Consider the following 17926-nt stretch of genomic DNA (forward strand, 5'->3'; position numbering starts at 1 on the left):
AAATGGGGTCACTTGTGTGGTATTTATACGGCCCTGACCTAAAGCGTGAGAAGTAGTTTGGAATCCAAATGCTTAAAAGATGCCCAGTGAAATCCTAAAGCTACCCTTTAGAATTTGGGCCCCCTTGTGCACCTAGGCTGCAAAAAAGTGTCACACATGTGGTATCGCCGTACTCAGAAGTAGTAGGGCAACGTGTTTTAGGGTGTATTTTTACATATACCCATGCTGGGTGAGAGAAATATCTGTAAAAGACAACTTTTCCCATTTTTCTATACAAAGTTGTCATTTTACAGAGATATTTCTCTCACCCAGCATGGGTATATGTAAAAAGTCACCCCAAAACACATTGCCCTACTTCTCCTGAGTACGGCGATACCACATGTGTGACACTTTTTTGCAGCCTAGGTGCCCAAATTCCAATGAGTACCTTTTAGGAGGGCATTTTTAGACATTTGGATTCCAGACTTCTTCTCACGCTTTAGGTCCCCTAAAATGCCAGGGCAGTATAAATACCCCACATGTGACCCCATTTTGGAAAGAAGACACCCCAAGGTATTCTGTGAGGGGCATGGCGAGTTCATAGACGATTTTTTTTTTTTGGCACAAGTTAGCGGAAATTGATTTTTTATTTTTTTTTTTTCTCACAGTCTCCCTTTCCGCTAACTTGTGACAAAAAGTTCAATCTTTCATGGACTCAATATGCCCCTCACGGAATACCTTGGGGTGTCTTCTTTCCAAAATGGTGTTATTTGTGGGGTGTTTGTACTGCCCTGGCATTTGAGGGTCTCCGCAATCATTACATGTATGCCCAGCATTAGGAGTTTCTGCTATTCTCCTTATATTGAGCATACGGGTAATGAGATTTTTTTTTCCGTTCAGTCTCTGGGCTGAAAGAAAAAATGAATGGCACAGATTTCTTCATTCGCATCGATCAATGTGGATGAAAAAATCTCTGCCAAAAAATGTGCAAAAAAAAAAAAAAGAGGGGAAAGGCGTCTGCCAGGACATAGGAGCTCTGCCCAACATCCAAACCCACTTCAGCTCATATGCCCTGGAAAACCCGATTTCTCCATTCACATTAATCGATGTGGATGAATAAATCATTGCCAGAATTTTTATTTTTTTTATAAAAAATGTTTGCCAAATCATATGAACACCGCCCCTCAGCTCATAAGCCTCGGCAAACGTATCTTTTTTACTGCAGAGGAGAAATCTCGTCTTGCAGCGCCGCATACACCGACTTTTGTGTAATCTGACAGCAGCGCAATGCTTCTGTCAGAATGCACATCAGTGCTGCAGCTGGTGGATCGCTTGGTCCACCTAGAACAGGCATGCTCAACCTGCGGCCCTCCAGCTGTTGTAAAACTACAACTCCCACAATGCCCTGCTCTAGGCTGATAGCTGTAGGCTGTTCGGGCATGCTGGGAGTTGTAGTTTTGCAACAGCTGAAGGGCCGCAAGTTGAGCATGCCTGACCTAGAAGGTAAAAAAAAAAAAAAAAAAAACAGGCAGCAACGCAATAAATTTATTAACATCAACTTTTATAAACTTTATATAACATTTGAAACAGAACATTAACTTTTTTGCTTACCTGTTATTTTTTTTATTTTTTTATTTTTTATTTTTTTTATTTTTTTACCTTTAGAGGACAAACCTCTCCTTCCCCATGGGACACTAAATAGGGAGCCAACATCTGGTCATTGAAGTCCACCCCTCCCATGTGAAGGTTATAGTCGTGGACAGAGGGGTTTCTCAATGACTCCAGTTGCCCTTTCAATTTGGACAGTCGTGTCTGCGTGAATGGTGGACAGAAGGTAAACGTCCCTCTTGTCCCTCCACTTCACCGTGAGCAGTTATTGGTCACACAAGGCAGCCCTCTCCCCCCGTGCAAGTCGGGTATTAACGAGCCGTTGGGGGAAGCCCCGGCGACTAGGTCGCGCGGTGCCACAGCATTGAATTCCGACTATATGTAAGTGCCGAAAGAGGGCCACGCTTGTGTAAAAATTGTCCACGTATAAGTGGTACCCCTTGTGGAGTAAGGGTGACACCAAGTCCCAGACAATCTTGCCACTGCTCCCCAGGTAGTCAGGGCATCCGACCGGCTCCAGTTTTGAGTCTTTTCCCTCATAGACCCTAAAACGATATGTATAGCCTGTGGCCCTTTCACAGAGCATATACAGTTTGACCCCATACCGGGGGCGCTTGCTGGGGATGTACTGTTTGATGCCAAGGTGCCCGGTAAAATGTACAAGGGACTTGTCTATGCAGATGTTCTGATTGAGGGTATACACATCTGCAAACCTGGATGACAAACGGTCTATGAGGGGCCGAATTTTGTGGAGCCGGTCATAAGCAGGGTGGCCTCTTGGATGACAGGTTTTATTGTCAGTAAAATGCATAAAGCGCATGATGCCCTCAAAACGTGCCCTGGACATAGCAGCAGAGAACATGGGCATGTAATGTATTGGGTCTTTAGACCAATAGGACTGCAATACATTTTTTTTAGTTAGACCCATGCTGAGGATAAGTCCCAAAAACATTTTAAATTCGGAAACTGTGACTGGTTTCCACCGGAAAGGCTGGGCATAGAAGCTTTCCGGATTGGCGGTTATATAATGAAATATTATAATGGCGGTTATCATGAAATAAATCTGCACATCATTTTATTGTGTGTAGATGTAAAAGTCTACATAAACTGTGGAAAATGACTTAAACTTCTGCTTAAATATAGTGATAATTCCAACGCCCTGTATTCACTCTGCATATACTGTAGACTCACTTATATTTTCACAAATACATCCTGTGTGGGAGATTTTACTAAGAATTAAGGTTTAATATAGTTTAATTGTAAGCTGCTTGTGGTCTGAAGTAAAGAACATGGGGCCTACACGAATGTGTAGGCCCCTCAAATGTTACTGTCTGTGGTTGGAGATGAAGGGTCTACTACCTTCCTACTCTAGTGGAAATTCAGTTATGTTCCACTTCAGATTGCATGAAATCTCTAAACCCTGCAGCTTAAGTGCAACTTATAAAAAGATCATACACTTCATAGTCTCTGGAGCTTCTGAGAACTGTAGACAACGCGAGCAGCTAGACTTCCTCCAAATGAAGAACACTACAGTCGTGTGCTCCTCAGCTTGACATGGATGGTTACAGAGGGCAAAAATTTGTATTGACTACATGTATTGTCATCCACACAGTGCAAAAAAAATCAACTGCATATATTGACCTGTGTAGATTTTAAACTTTTTTTTTTTTATTGACCTATCCTAAGGATTGATCACCATTATCTGATTGGTGGGGGTCGGACACTTGACACAACCACCAATTGGCTGTTTGAAGAGGTCGGTCTCTTCACAGGTTTCCAAGCACAGCACTGTACATTGTATTATGGCTGTTCGTGGTTTTGGAGCTCAGGCGCATTCACTTCAGTGGGACTAAGCTGCACATAGGCAACAGGAACAGTAAATGGGTCACTGGCCTGATCAATGGGGGTGTCGGGAAGCTTCATGACTAGTTTGAACTAGCATGATGCTTCTTTACATATTTTACTTTAGGAAATGTCATCTAAAAATAAGTCCCAGTGAATCCTGCAATGTAATAAACATGTTTGAGACCTCACTCTAATGACCTTTTTACATACAGTAAGGGGCTGTCCCTTTAGGGTTTGTTAACCTTTTAAGCTTCCTCAGGAAAAAAAATCCTGACAATGATCACATTTTTACAAGGTAAAATTCTATTTCAGCAAAATACTCCCTTCCCTTATCCACATTTTAAAGGGGTTATTCCACAGCAAACATTTAAAGGGGTTTTCCAGGAGTTCAATATTTGAAGAGGCCGCAGTCTTCATACAGCTTACCAAGCACATTTGATAGTGGCTGTGCTTGGGATTGCAGTCTCATTCACTTGAATTGGACTAGGTGGAGTCTAGTCCATGTGCCATTAGAGACAGGGTAATTAAACCTGCGGCGGGAGTCAATCCGTGCCACAGGTCCGTATCCATTGGCCTTATACCATCTATGCAATCGTGCTTCTTTCTTCATTGGTCCCCTGATGAACCGGATTTTCTAATAGGGGAAACGCGTTGGGACCTGCTTGAAAATTTGGAGACCACATACTATTTGGAACATATGATAAACTGGCATCATCCAGGACTGGGAATTACTGGACAGGTAGGGATTATTTATTTAAGGGTACAGCCACCGAGAAGTGGGGCCGCACCTTTCAGGGCAATTACTCCGCTTTTAGGCAGGGGCAGCATAGTCATTGAGGGACAGATTCCCTGATGCCTAAAAGCAGACTCTTGTATATTGATGACCCACTCCTGAGTACCTTGCTGCCTACTAAGAGATCTCTAATGTCAGTGGTGGTGAAGGTGGCGATGATGACGTGTGTCGATGGACGTCACATGGGTGCCCACAACAGAGGAAGAGGAGGGGAGTTCAGAGGGAGAGACGGAGCAGCAGATAGGAAGGAGAAGCAGGCAGAACATACAGTGCACAGGAGGCAAAAAGCAGACTGCTAATGTACAGTATCTGGAACGAGCAATCCACCATGCACGGTCACACCCAAATGCACTATATAGAAAGTATATATCACACCAGTAGAAATTATTTGTTCCAATAGCGTTTGTCATTGTGTAGCTGCGGTAACACAGCAAAACCGCTAAAAAATGCTGCACTACCCAAATGCACTATATAGAAAGAATATTATTGGTATATCACACCCCTACTTCAATCAGTTTTTTTGAGGGGCAACTGGTAAATCACACGAGTTGAAATTATTTGTTCCAATAGTGTTTGTCACTCTGTGTAGCTGCAGTATCGCAGCAGAAATGCACACAACTGCTGCACAATACAAATTAACTATAATATACTTTCTATAGTAGAAAGTATATTAGAAGTATTTTACACCCCTAAGTAAGTCACACCGATCGATAGCACACCTATACCAGTCCTTAAAAGGACTTTTGTGGCCCTATTAGCTAGCGATTTGTGTCCCTAACAGTCTGTCCCTGCTCCACACAGCAACCTCTCCCTACACTGGCAAAAGACTGAATGTAAAATGGCGGTCAGATCGGGTTTATTTATAAGGTAGGGGGTATGTCCATGTGCTGAAATGTCTCAATTGGCTGTCCTGTACCACCTGATGGATGTGTCATGGGTCAAAGTTCTTCACAATGTAAAAGAATATGGCGCCGGCGGACATCGCCATATGTTTGCCCGTTAGGCGAACCGCGAACGAGCAAACTTCGCCGCAAAACAACCGCCAGGCGAACCGCAAGGCTATCTCTATTTGTGGGTGTAATGTAAAAACATGTGAAAAAAAAATTGTTTTGGGGTGTCATTTTACATATACCCATGCTGGGTGAGATAAATATCTCGGTCAAATGCCAACTTTGTATAAAAAAATGGGAAAAGTTGTCTTTTGCCAAGATATTTCTCTCACCCAGCATGGGTATATGTAAAAAGACACGCCAAAACACATTGCCCAACTTCTCCTGAGTACGGTGATACCAGATGTGTGACACTTTTTTGCTGCCTAGGTGGGCAAAGGGGCCCACATTCCAAAGAGCACCTTTCGGATTTCACCGGCCATTTTTTACAGATTTTGATTTCAAACTACTTTGCACGCATTCGGGCCCCTAAAATTCCAGGGCAGTATAACTACCCCACAAGTGACCCCATTTTGGAAAGAAGACACCCCAATGTATTCCGTGAGGGGCATAATGAGTTCATGGAAGTTTTTATTTTTTGTCACAAGTTAGTGGAATATGAGACTTTGTAAGAAAAAAAAAAAAATCATAATTTTCCGCTAACTTGTGAAAAAAATAAAAAATTCTAGGAACTCACCATGCCCCTCACGGAATACCTTGGGGTGTCTTCTTTCCAAGACGGATACATGGATCGGATCCGCAAAACACATACGGACATCTGAATGGAGCCTTACAGGGGGGTGATCAATGACAGGGGGGTGATCAGGGAGTCTATATGGGGTGATCATCCCCCTGTCATTGATCACCCCCCTATAAGGCTCCATTCAGATGTCCGTATGTGTTTTGCGGATCTGATCCATGTATCCGTGGATCTGTAAAAAACATACGGACGTCTGAATGGAGCCTTACAGGGGGGTGATCAGGGAGTCTATATAGGGTGATTACCCCCTGTCCTTGATCACCCCCTTGTAAGGCTCCATTCAGACGTCCGTATGTGTTTTGCGGATCCGATCCATGTATCCGTGGATCCGTAAAAAACATATGGACGTCTGAATGGAGCCTTACAAGGGGGTGATCAATGACAGGGGGTGATCAGGGAGTGTATATGGGGTGATCAGGGGTTAATAAGTGACAGGGGGGGGTGTAGTGTAGTGGTGTTTGGTGCTACTTACAGAGCTGCCTGTGTCCTCTGGTGGTCGATCCAAACAAAAGGGACCACCAGAGGACCAGGTAGCAGGTATATTAGACGCTGTTATCAAAACAGCATCTAATATACCTGTTAGGGGTTAAAAAAATAGCATCTCCAGCCTGCCAGCGAACGATCGCCGCTGGCAGGCTGGAGATCCACTCGCTTACCTTCCGATCCTGTGAACGCGTCTCGCGAGATGACGCATATATGCGTGACTGTGCGCAGGGCTGCCGCCTCCGGAACGAGATCCTGCGGTCCGGAGGCGGTTAAAACATATAATTTTTTCCATACTTCCACTTTTTTTTCCTTATTTCCTGTATTTTGGGAAGCACATTCAAGTGCAAGTAATCCTTGGGGTTAGGGGTAATTTGAATGCCTAGATATTTTACTGGTTCATCTATTTTCTTAATTTCCAGTTGACCCGGTATTAAGTTATTTAGGGGATCAATTGGGATACAGGCAGGTTTTCTCCAATTTATTTTTAGTCCGGCATATTTACTATATTCATCAAATATCTGGAAGATCCTCGGAAGTGAACCATGTGAACCCACAAACCGCATAATATCATCTGCGTATAGAGCAATTTTTTCTTCATGTGATCCATACTTAAACCCACAATCCCCCTATCTTGCCTGATCATATCTGCTAAGGGTTCCATCGCTATGGATAACAGCAGGGGGGAGAGGGGGCAACCCTGCCTAACCCCCCCTGCCGATAGATTTGTTATCAGAATACTCTCCATTCACTATCAATCTTGCGGATATTTCTGTATATAATAGCTTAATCCAAGAGACAAATATATCGCCAACTCCCATTTTCTTTAATGTTGCCATTAAAAAATGGCATTCTATGGTGTCAAAAGCTTTTGAGGCGTCTAAAGTTAAAATCATACGCTCACCGCTGTTTGTAGGTTCCACTTGGGTATTTACAAAGTATCTGATAATGTTTTCAGTTGTTGTTTTACCCGACATGAATCCCGTCTGATCCTCATGTACCAGTAGCGGCAGCATTTCTCTAAGCCTAGCTGCCAGTATTCTTGCTAGAATCTTATTATCCGTATTGATCAGTGAAATGCGGCGATATGAATCTGGAGAAGTTGGGTTTTTGCCGGGTTTTAAAATATGAGTAATCAGGACTTCCCTCAAGGAATCTGGCAATTTTCCCGATTCTCTCGAGGCGGTCCACATTTTAAGCAATTTCGGGATCCTATTTCTCTATATTGGGAATAAAACTTAAACTGGATACAGTCTGTGCCTGGGGTTTTATTTTTGGTTATCTTTAATAGTGTATTATCTACCTCCACTGGATCTAAAGGAGTTTCCAGCCTTTCTCTCTGATCTATAGTTAATGAGGTAATTGTAATTTCCTCCAAAAATTTTTGTATTTGTACTAAATTCTTATTTATTTTGGTACAGTATATATTCTTAAAATATTCTTTGAGTAGATCTATTTTTGCCGCTTGTTCAGTGATGTTATGTCCGAATTTATCTACCAGTTTATATACTTGTTTTTTTTTAACTGAGCTGCCACCAGTGCGGCTAGCTTTTTACCAGGTATATGCGCGTATATATAGTTGTCTCTCACAGAGTTCTCTTTTTGTTTTTCCGCCATCAAAAATAATTCATCTTCCCTCTTGGTGACTTTGTCTATCCATTCTTTATCATTTTGATCCTTCTGCTTTAATAACTTGTCCCACAATTCCGCTTCATCCCATTGCAGCCATTGACCTCCCTTGGATGAGGTCTCTCTTTCTCACGCTCCCTCTCTGGCGTGGAACCCTGATTCGCCGATAACCGTGATCAACATGGTAGGCTCAGAAAAGAACATCGAAAGTTGATAGAGAAGATATCCAAATGGATGGTGGATGTCACAGGGACGTGCGATCAGGCAGAAGTTATCTAGAGTTAACAAAGCGGCAGCGGGGACTCTCCTGGCTAACGTTTCCAAATCCAAAATACCCCAGTGACATTCCCTATAATTTTTTATTAATCATTCCAATAACAGGGCATCTTAAGAGTCCTGTTTTATTATTTATCGTCACTACCTCCCCGTGTCGGGAGTGGGTAATTGCCACGCGCCCCCTCCCTTCCTTCAATTCTTCTGCTTTAATAATTTGTCCCACATTTCCGCTCGATCACAATTAAATTTCATCCATTGATCTCCCTTGGATGTGGTCTCTCTTTCTCACGCTCGCTCTCCGGCATGGAACCCTGATTCACCGCTAACCGTGATCAACATGGTAGGCGCAGAAAAGAACATCAAAAGTTGATAGAGCAGATATCCAATTGGATCGTGAACATCATGGGGACGTGCGACATGGTGGGGCAGTATGTTTGCACATGCCTACACGAACTGACTGATGGGTCTGCCCCCTGCAACTTCTGGGTCTCCAAATTGGGCACATGGCCTGAGCTTGCCCTTTACGCCTTGGAGGTGCTGGCCTGCCCTGCAGCCAGTGTATTGTCTGAACATGTGTTTAGCACGACTGGAGGGGGTTATCACGGGTTATATTTCCCAATGTTTTGGGGTGTACCGGCATCCTCCATTGTACGCATTTTTTGCTGGGGATTGCCGTTGTCTGCGGACCGCATGTGGAGGAATTGCTCCCCCGGTTATAGACACGCCACAGTGTCTGGGTTTGGAGCATTTTCACCCGTTTAGGCCACTTTTTTCAGTGAATTTTTGTCCTTATGTGTATGGAATGTGCCACTTTATATTGTTGGTAACATTCTTTTGCACCCGGTAGCTTCTGTGTCACATGGTCTGTTGTGGGTGCGGCTCACAGCTTTATTTTACCTCACAATGCATTTGTGATATCACTATGGAGGCATGTGAGAGCCTGGCTGTGAGTTAATTGCACTGTTCAGACCCTGTTCACACACCACGGGATGTTTAGTGGTAGGACCCCATGCGTGCTGAGACACCGTGACGTGGTGCATGAGGGGCTACGATATGTTCCTGACTGGAAGATACTGGCAAAGTTCTCAGCTTTTAACATCGGCCTGAGGAATTAGCTAGTATTGTCAGTTGCGTATAATTTTGGTGCATTTTTTTCAGTGAATTGTGTATGTATATTTTTTTATCTGCACAATGTATCATTTTGTGTAAGATGTTCTTGTGGTGCATGCGGTCCGCACCGGCATCCTCCATTGTACGCATTTGTTGCTGGGGATTGCCGTTGTCTGTGGACCGCATGCGGAGGAATTTCTCCCCCGGTTATAGACACGGCACAGTGTCTAGGTTTGGAGCATCTTCACCCGTTTAGGCCACTTTTTTCAGTGAGTTTTTGTCCTAACTTAAATTTTTTTAAATAAATTTAAAACCAAAAAGCAGTGTAGGCTACCTCCTCCTTCTCCACAGCTGCTTCCACCTACACCACCACATCCACCGCCTCCTCAACCTCCTACTCCATATGGACCTCGTCCTCCTAGATCAAGATTTTTTTTAAATGTATTTTATGTTATTTTAAGTAATTTCCCTGTCCACATTTGTTTGCAGAGCACTTGCCATGCTCTTAACCACATTTTGATGCCATTTGCCCTCTAGCCCTGTCCATTCCATTTTACAGCCATTTTAGTGCTCAAAAGTTCGGGTCCCCATTGACTTCAATGGGGTTTGGGTTCGGGTCCCGAACTCGAATCTTTTTGTGAAATTCGGCCGAACCCGTCGAACCCGAACATCCTGGTGTCCGCTCAACTCTAATCACCATCTTATTATCCATAATCTCACAATGCCTATATTCCATATCTTCCTTAGTCACCTCTCACTTTCTAAAACATAACATGGATAAAACAGAATTTATCATCCTCCATCTTGCTCAACCGCCCCAACAGACCTATCTATCGCGATCAATGGCTGCATGCTCCCCCTGGTGAACCAGGCCCATTCCACCACCTGCCGCCTTAAACTCCCCAATATCTCCCGCATCCGCCCATTCGTCAACCAGCAGTCACCAAAAATGCTTGTACATGCCCTCATCATCTCCCGCCTAGACTACTGTAACATTCTCTTTTGTGGCCATCTATCTAGCACTCTTGCACTCCTCCAATCTATCCAACTCTGCACCCCAACTAATCCACCTCTCACCCTGTTACTCCTCTGCCTCTCCCCTCTGCCAGTCCCTTCACTGGCTCCCCATTGCTCAGTTTAAAATACTAACAACTACATATGAGGCCATCCACAACCTGTTCCCTCTATACATCTCTAAGCTACTTTTCCTATACAACCTCACAGGTAATCTTAGATCCTCACAAGACCTCCTTCTCTCCTCCTCTCTTATCACCTCTTCCCACAATCGCCTCCAAGGTTTCTCCCGTGCATCACCCATACTCTGGAACTCTCTACTCAACATATCAGACTCTCAACTACAGTGGAATTCTTCAAAAGAAACCTGAAAACTCACCTCTTCAGACAAGTCTACAACCAGTGACCCTGCTGCTGCTATACCGCCATGACCAGCTTTACCCTATCCTACTGTGTCCTTCCTCCATACCTTGGAGGGCCCTCTCTCCTTCTGTACCAGTCTATAACTTGTCTTGTTCATGCTTAGTGTAATTGTCTGTATTATGTATGTATAGCCCTTTTCATATGTACAGCGCCATAGAATGAATAGCGCTTTAATAATATTGTCCTATGGTATTGCTGACCCCATGAACTTGTGTTGGCCCTGCCTGACCCAAATTTGGACTCATCTACAGCATGGTGCCCTTTTCAGTTTTTTTCTAGAGCTGTTTTAAATTCCCAATCCACCCCTGCCTTTACATAGTACATAAGGCCGAAAAAATACATTTGTCCATCCAGTTCGACCTGTCATCCTGCAAGTTGATCCAGAGGAAGGCAAAAAAAAAAAACCTGTGAGGTAGAAGCCAATTTTCCTCACTTTAGGGGAATAAAAAATTCCTTCCCGACTCCAATCAGGTAACTGTCTACTATAATTCCCTCTAAAGCCCACAGTCCGAGAAGATATAATAAATATTAAAAGGAGTTTATTATAAACCACCTAATATTCCAGAGTCCACAGAAAATCTGCTACTAAACGAAATAGACGAGGCGGCAGATCATATTGAGGTTGTTATTATGGTGGACTTCAACTACCCAGATATAGACTGGTATAAATTAAACAGGTTCTTGGCAATAACCAAAGACAATTACCTTTCCCAAATGGTTCAGGACCCGACTAGAGGGACAGCTATACTGGACTTAGTATTAACCAAAAGACCTGACTGAACAACAGATGGGTAGGTTGGGGGACACCTGGGAAACAGTGACCATAAACTAATAACCTTCCAATTGTCATTCAAAAGAGTGTTTCTTCAGGGAGGAACAAAAATACCAAACTTCAAAAAAGCTAAATTTAGCCAACTAAGAGAGGCCATAGGCCTAACTAACTGGGACAAAGTCCTCAAAAATAAAAATACAGCCACAAATTGTGATATTTTTAAAATCATCCTAATATCTAATTGTGAGAGGGTACATACCTTTATGGGAATAAAAGGTTAAGGAACAAGAAAAAAAAACTATGTGGATAAATAGAACTGTAAAGAAAGCAATAAATGACAAAAAGAAAACATTTAAATCACTAAAACAGGAGGATAGCGGAGAAGCACTGAAAAACTAATATTTTTTTCTCCACTGTATTCACTGAGGAAAATAAGCTGTTAGATGAAATGCAGAATGTAAAAGTAAATTCCCTATTAAAAGTGCCCTGTCTGACCCAGGAATAAGTACAGCGGCATCTTAAAAAGATTAAAATAGACAAATCGCCAGGACCAGATGGCATACACCCCCGTATCCTAGGAGAATTAAGTAATGTCATAGCCATACCCTTATTTCTGATCTTTATGGACTCTATACTGACAGGGAGTTTTCCAAAGGATTGGCGCAAATATTTAAAAAGGGTCCAAAAATACAGCCCGGAAACTATAGGCCGGTAAGTTTAACATCTGTCGTGGGTAAACTATTTGAAGGTTTTCTAAGGGATGCTATCTTGGAGTACCTCAATGAAAATAAGCAAATAACGCCATATCAGCATAGCTTCATGATGGATCGGTCATGTCAAACTAATTGAATCAGTTTCTATGATGAGGTACATTCTAGACTTGACATCAATGGATGTCGTATATATGGACTTCTCCAAAGCATTTGACACTGTACTGCATGAAAGGTTAGTATATAAAATGAGAACTGGCTCAGTAATAGAAAACAGAGGGTGGTTATTAATGGTACACACTCAGATTGGGTCAGTATTGGGCCCTATTCTTTTCAATATATTTATTAATGATCTTGTAGAAGGCTTGCACAGTAAAATGCTGCCAAGGCCAATAAAATAATGGGTTGCATCAAAAGGGGCATAGATGCCCGTGATGAGAACATAGTCCTGCCACTTTACAAATCACTAGGTCAGACCACACATGGAGTACTGTGTACAGTTCTGGTCTCCTGTGAACAAGGCAGACATAGCAGAGCTGGAGAGGGTTCAGAGGAGGGCAACTAAAGTAATAACTGGAATGGGTGGACTACAGTACCCTGAAAGATTATCAAAATTATGGTTATTCACTTTAGAAAAAAGACGACTGAGGGGAGATCTAATTACTATGTATAAATATATCAGGGGTCAGTACAGAGATCTCTCCCATCATCTATTTATCCCCAGGACTGTGACGAGGGGACATCCTCTGCATCTGGAGTAAAGAAGGTTTGTACACAAACATAGAAGAGGATTCTTTACGGTAAGAGCAGTGAGACTATGGAACTCTCTGCCTGAGGAGGTGGTGATGGTGAGTACAATAAAGGAATTCAAGAGGGGCCTGGATGTATTTCTGGAGTGTAATAATATTACAGGTTATAGCTACTAAAGGTCCAGGGAGTTATTCCGATTGCCTGATTGGAGTCGGGAAGATATTTTTTTCCCCTTAGGCCTCATGCACACGAGGCCTCTGTTACGTTTTTTTTTTTTTTTTTGATAGGATGGGGACCCATTCATTTCAATGGGTCAGCAAAAAAATGCTGATAGTTCATCAGTTTGTGTTCCGCGTCTGTTGTCCGTGTTTCCCTTCAGCAAAAAAAATAGTGCATGTCCTACTTTTTTCACATTTGCGCACAAGGATAGGCATTTATTACAAGGGATCTGTGGGAAAAAATGGATCATCCAAAAAAAACAGATGCCGCATCCATTTTTTTTTGCGGACGCAAAAAAAACAACTGTCGTGTGCATCAGATCTAAGTGGGGAAAATTGGCTTCTACCTCACAGGGGTTTTGCCTTCTTCTGGATCAACTTGCAGGATAACAGACCGAACTGGATGGACAGATGTCTTTTTTTCGGCCTTATAAACTATGTTACTATGTTATTGGTCACTGAGATGGTCTAAGGAAGGTCAGCCAGCCGAAAACCTTCACCTGTCTGATCTGCGATTCTTAATTCCAATAAAAACATTAAAACGTCTTTTGGAGTATGCACGCAAATGTAGTCTGACCATGCTTCTTCTGCTGTTGGCTGCTGTCTATACGTTAAGAGGAGACAGAGGAAGAAATAATACATGACTGTAGGACCAGACCGCACAGTCTGTAATGTCCCTAAACAAAAGTAGATTTTTAACAAAGGTTATTTGCAACATTAATACTAACTACAGCGGCTCATGTCCTTGTAACTCTGGATATGGTGCTCTGTGAAATTGACTCACCCCGTCAAAAATAAAGAATTATATATAGCTAAGACAGGCGCTCCTCAATTGAAAACATTCAAAGAGAATGTATCCTTTATACCAGGGGTGCACAACCCGCGGGCCCCATGCGGCCTGCAGAACCAAGTTTTGCGTCCCCCGTCTTCCTGGGCAGAAGCACAGCTGATCGTGTGATCAGCTGTATTTCTGCCGACAGTGCCACATGACAATGGATGACAGCTCCTGCTCCTACTCTGTAGCAGGAGCAGGTCGGGCCCCCCGCTGGAAGTGATAGTGAGGAAGCCAAGGAGAAGGCAGAAGCACTTTATCAGCGCTTCTGCCTTCCCCTCAGATAGATGAGCGGCACAATGAGCGTCTTGGGGCAGAGGAGCGCAGAGCTGCAGGGTCACGAAACCCTGATCAGGAGGCTGGTACGAAACCCCCACAGGACGCTGGTCACCCCTGTAACTGGGGCTCCTTTGGATGCCTAGTTACAGTGGAAATAGAACAAAAAAAAAGTCTCTCATTGTCTCCCAAAGGTCTTTCAGTGACCTCTTGGGGATAAATTATGTGGAAAAAATATATAAAAAATAAGTTAGAAAATTTTGAAAACTAAATAAAAAATGCAAATAAAAGAAAAAAAAGAAATAAAATATTATGTGGCAATTTTTTTTTATATTATAGAAAAATACCTTAAAAAGGAAAAAGTGCAAAATAATAGAGTGTTCATTGTCCCCCAACAGACTTTTTATGACCTCTTGGGGGACATATTATGTGGCAAAAATATATTTAAAAAGATAAGTAATAAACCAATTATAAAAATAATAATACAATAACATATTAATAAAATACAAATAAAAGTTAAAAAGAAAAAGGTGCAAATAAAAAAAAAAGGGGTCAGTGTCCCCCAAAGGTCTTTTTATGGCCTCTTGGGGGACAATTCATGTAGCATAAATACATTACAAATTAAGTTAAAAAAGATTTAAAAAAAAGAATAAATTCTTAAAAGATAAAACACCCACACCAACGATAACCGTCACCATTACTGCCCCATTCACGTGAAACTATACTTATTATATAACAAAACGGCCTACACAAAATAGGGAACTAATTATAATAATTTATTTTGGTGTCAGTTTGTATATTTAAAAAAAATACTTTTAAAAAATGTTTTACACAGTTTCCTCCAAATAAAACTACAAAAAAAATAATTATAAAGTCCTATGTGTCACGTAAAAAATTGTTGCAAAAATGTATTTGGTAGTTCAACAAATAAGATAGTTACAGCCGTTTGAACCACTGTTGCTAAATCACAAAAAAGTGTCTGGTCATTAAAGGGTTAACCAATGAGCTCCTTCCCCACTAGTAAGTTAAAGCGCTTACTGGTTATTGCAGGGCCCCTATAACGGCAGGAGGCGGTAATAACCAGTGAGCGCCAGTCTCTGCAGTGAAGGAAAGTGCTTACTGGTTATTGCAGGGCCCCTATAACGGCAGGAGGCGGTAATAACCAGTGAGCGCCAGTCTCTGCAGTGAAGGAAAGCGCTTACTGGTTATTGCAGGGCCCCTATAACGGCAGGAGGCGGTAATAACAAGTGAGCGCCAGTCTCTGCAGTGAAGGAAAGCGCTTACTGGTTATTGCAGGGCCCCTATAACGGCAGGAGGCGGTAATAACCAGTAAGTGCCGGTCTCTGCAGTGAAGGAAAGTGCTTACTGGTTATTGCAGGGCCCCTATAACGGCAGGAGGCGGTAATAACCAGTGAGCGCCAGTCTCTGCAGTGAAGGAAAGTGCTTACTGGTTATTGCAGGGCCCCTATAACGGCAGGAGGCGGTAATAACCAGTGAGCGCCAGTCTCTGCAGTGAAGGAAAGTGCTTACTGGTTATTGCAGGGCCCCTATAACGGCAGGAGGCGGTAATAACCAGTGAGCGCCAGTCTCTGCAGTGAAGGAAAGTGCTTACTGCTTATTGCAGGGCCCCTATAACGGCAGGAGGCGGTAATAACCAGTGAGCGCCGGTCTCTGCAGTGAAGGAAAGTGCTTACTGGTTATTGCAGGGCCCCTATAACGGCAGGAGGCGGTAATAACCAGTGAGCGCCAGTCTCTGCAGTGAAGGAAAGCGCTTACTGGTTATTGCAGGGCCCCTATAACGGCAGGAGGCGGTAATAACCAGTGAGCGCCAGTCTCTGCAGTGAAGGAAAGCGCTTACTGGTTATTGCAGGGCCCCTATAACGGCAGGAGGCGGTAATAACCAGTGAGCGCCAGTCTCTGCAGTGAAGGAAAGCGCTTACTGGTTATTGCAGGGCCCCTATAACGGCAGGAGGCGGTAATAACCAGTGAGCGCCAGTCTCTGCAGTGAAGGAAAGTGCTTACTGGTTATTGCAGGGCCCCTATAACGGCAGGAGGCGGTAATAACCAGTGAGCGCCAGTCTCTGCAGTGAAGGAAAGCGCTTACTGGTTATTGCAGGGCCCCTATAACGGCAGGAGGCGGTAATAACCAGTGAGTGCCAATCCCTGCAGACAGTGAAGGAAAACACAGATTTATGAATAAGGAGGCAGGATGGAAGGAAATGTTGCCACTTTTCCGGTAAAAATGATCTTTAACCAGTTTCTGCTTCATGGCCCCTGAAACAAAAGGTTCATACTTACCTGCTCCACGCTGCTCCAGTCTTCTGCACTTCCCCCGCTGCCTCCATCTTCCAATGACTGGCTTTAGCAGTGACATGCTGCTTGTGGCCACATCACCGCTGAAGCCAGTCATTGGCTGGAGAGGTGCATGTGACCATGGCCATGCAATGACAGGTGTAAACAGCGTGGGGGCAGTGCAGAGGACCAGAGCGGTGGGGAGCAGGTAAGTATAACTCTTCGGCTTCAGGAGCCATGCTGCAGGACGAAATTCAGGATAATTACTGGGAACAAGTGTTCATAGGAGCGCTCATATCTTATATCTGGCGGTATAATTGTGCAGCTGATCAGTAGATAAACAAGGAACTGTTCGTTTGTCGGCTGATTTGCACATTTTATCAGGTTGAAAGGTTTACAATTATCGGCAGCACATCTCCCTGTGTAATCAGGGATGGGCTACCAATAATGAATATAACTAATTAATGAAGGCAGAATGACTGTGGTAGTGATCATTCCTCCCCAATCACTTTGCATTGGCTTGTGTAATACGCTGATGCAAATGAGCGCCGATCGACATGTTTTTTATTTGCGGCCCCTTGAAATAGAGCGATGTGAAAATGCAGCCCTCAGACCAAAAAAGGTTGTGCACCCCTGCTTTATACAAATATTTATTGCACAGTAATTTCAACTGTTTACATAGAACTTATTTAAAACTTTAAAAACAAAAAAAATATTAATAAAAACAAGTTTCTCCAAACAATAAAATGGGATATTTCTGGCAGATATGTCAATTTGATATCATGTAGTCACTCTTAGTGGGTATTATTTGCCAACCTGTCTGGATATTTCATCTGTCCAGTGTGAGGGCCACTTAGTTAGACATCAATGTCTTTCCTATTTCTTCCTCTTGTTTCTATGTCCTTCACCCTTCCTCACCTGTCGTTTTGTTTGGTGTGGTTTATGTTCAAGGTGTGTTGCTATGTCTAGTTTGGTGTTCCATGTCTGGTCTGTTTGGTGTTTGTAGTCCAGCATGGTTGCTAGACATTTTCTGTGTCTGTCTGTGCCTTCGGTGAGAAGGCTCCTGGGTTTCCCAGAGGGGGGACCACAAGTCAGTGAGAAGCTCTGCCTGGTGCCACAATGCATCCTGTCCACATGGGGGTCCAGGTAGTTATTGGTGTTGGTGTTCCACCCTGTTGTATCACTGGGTTCTTACCTGCAGATGCAGTTGCTGTTTACTGTCTTCCC

This window comes from Bufo bufo, chromosome 1 (assembly GCF_905171765.1).
Source record: "Bufo bufo chromosome 1, aBufBuf1.1, whole genome shotgun sequence".
NCBI lineage: Eukaryota > Metazoa > Chordata > Amphibia > Anura > Bufonidae > Bufo > Bufo bufo.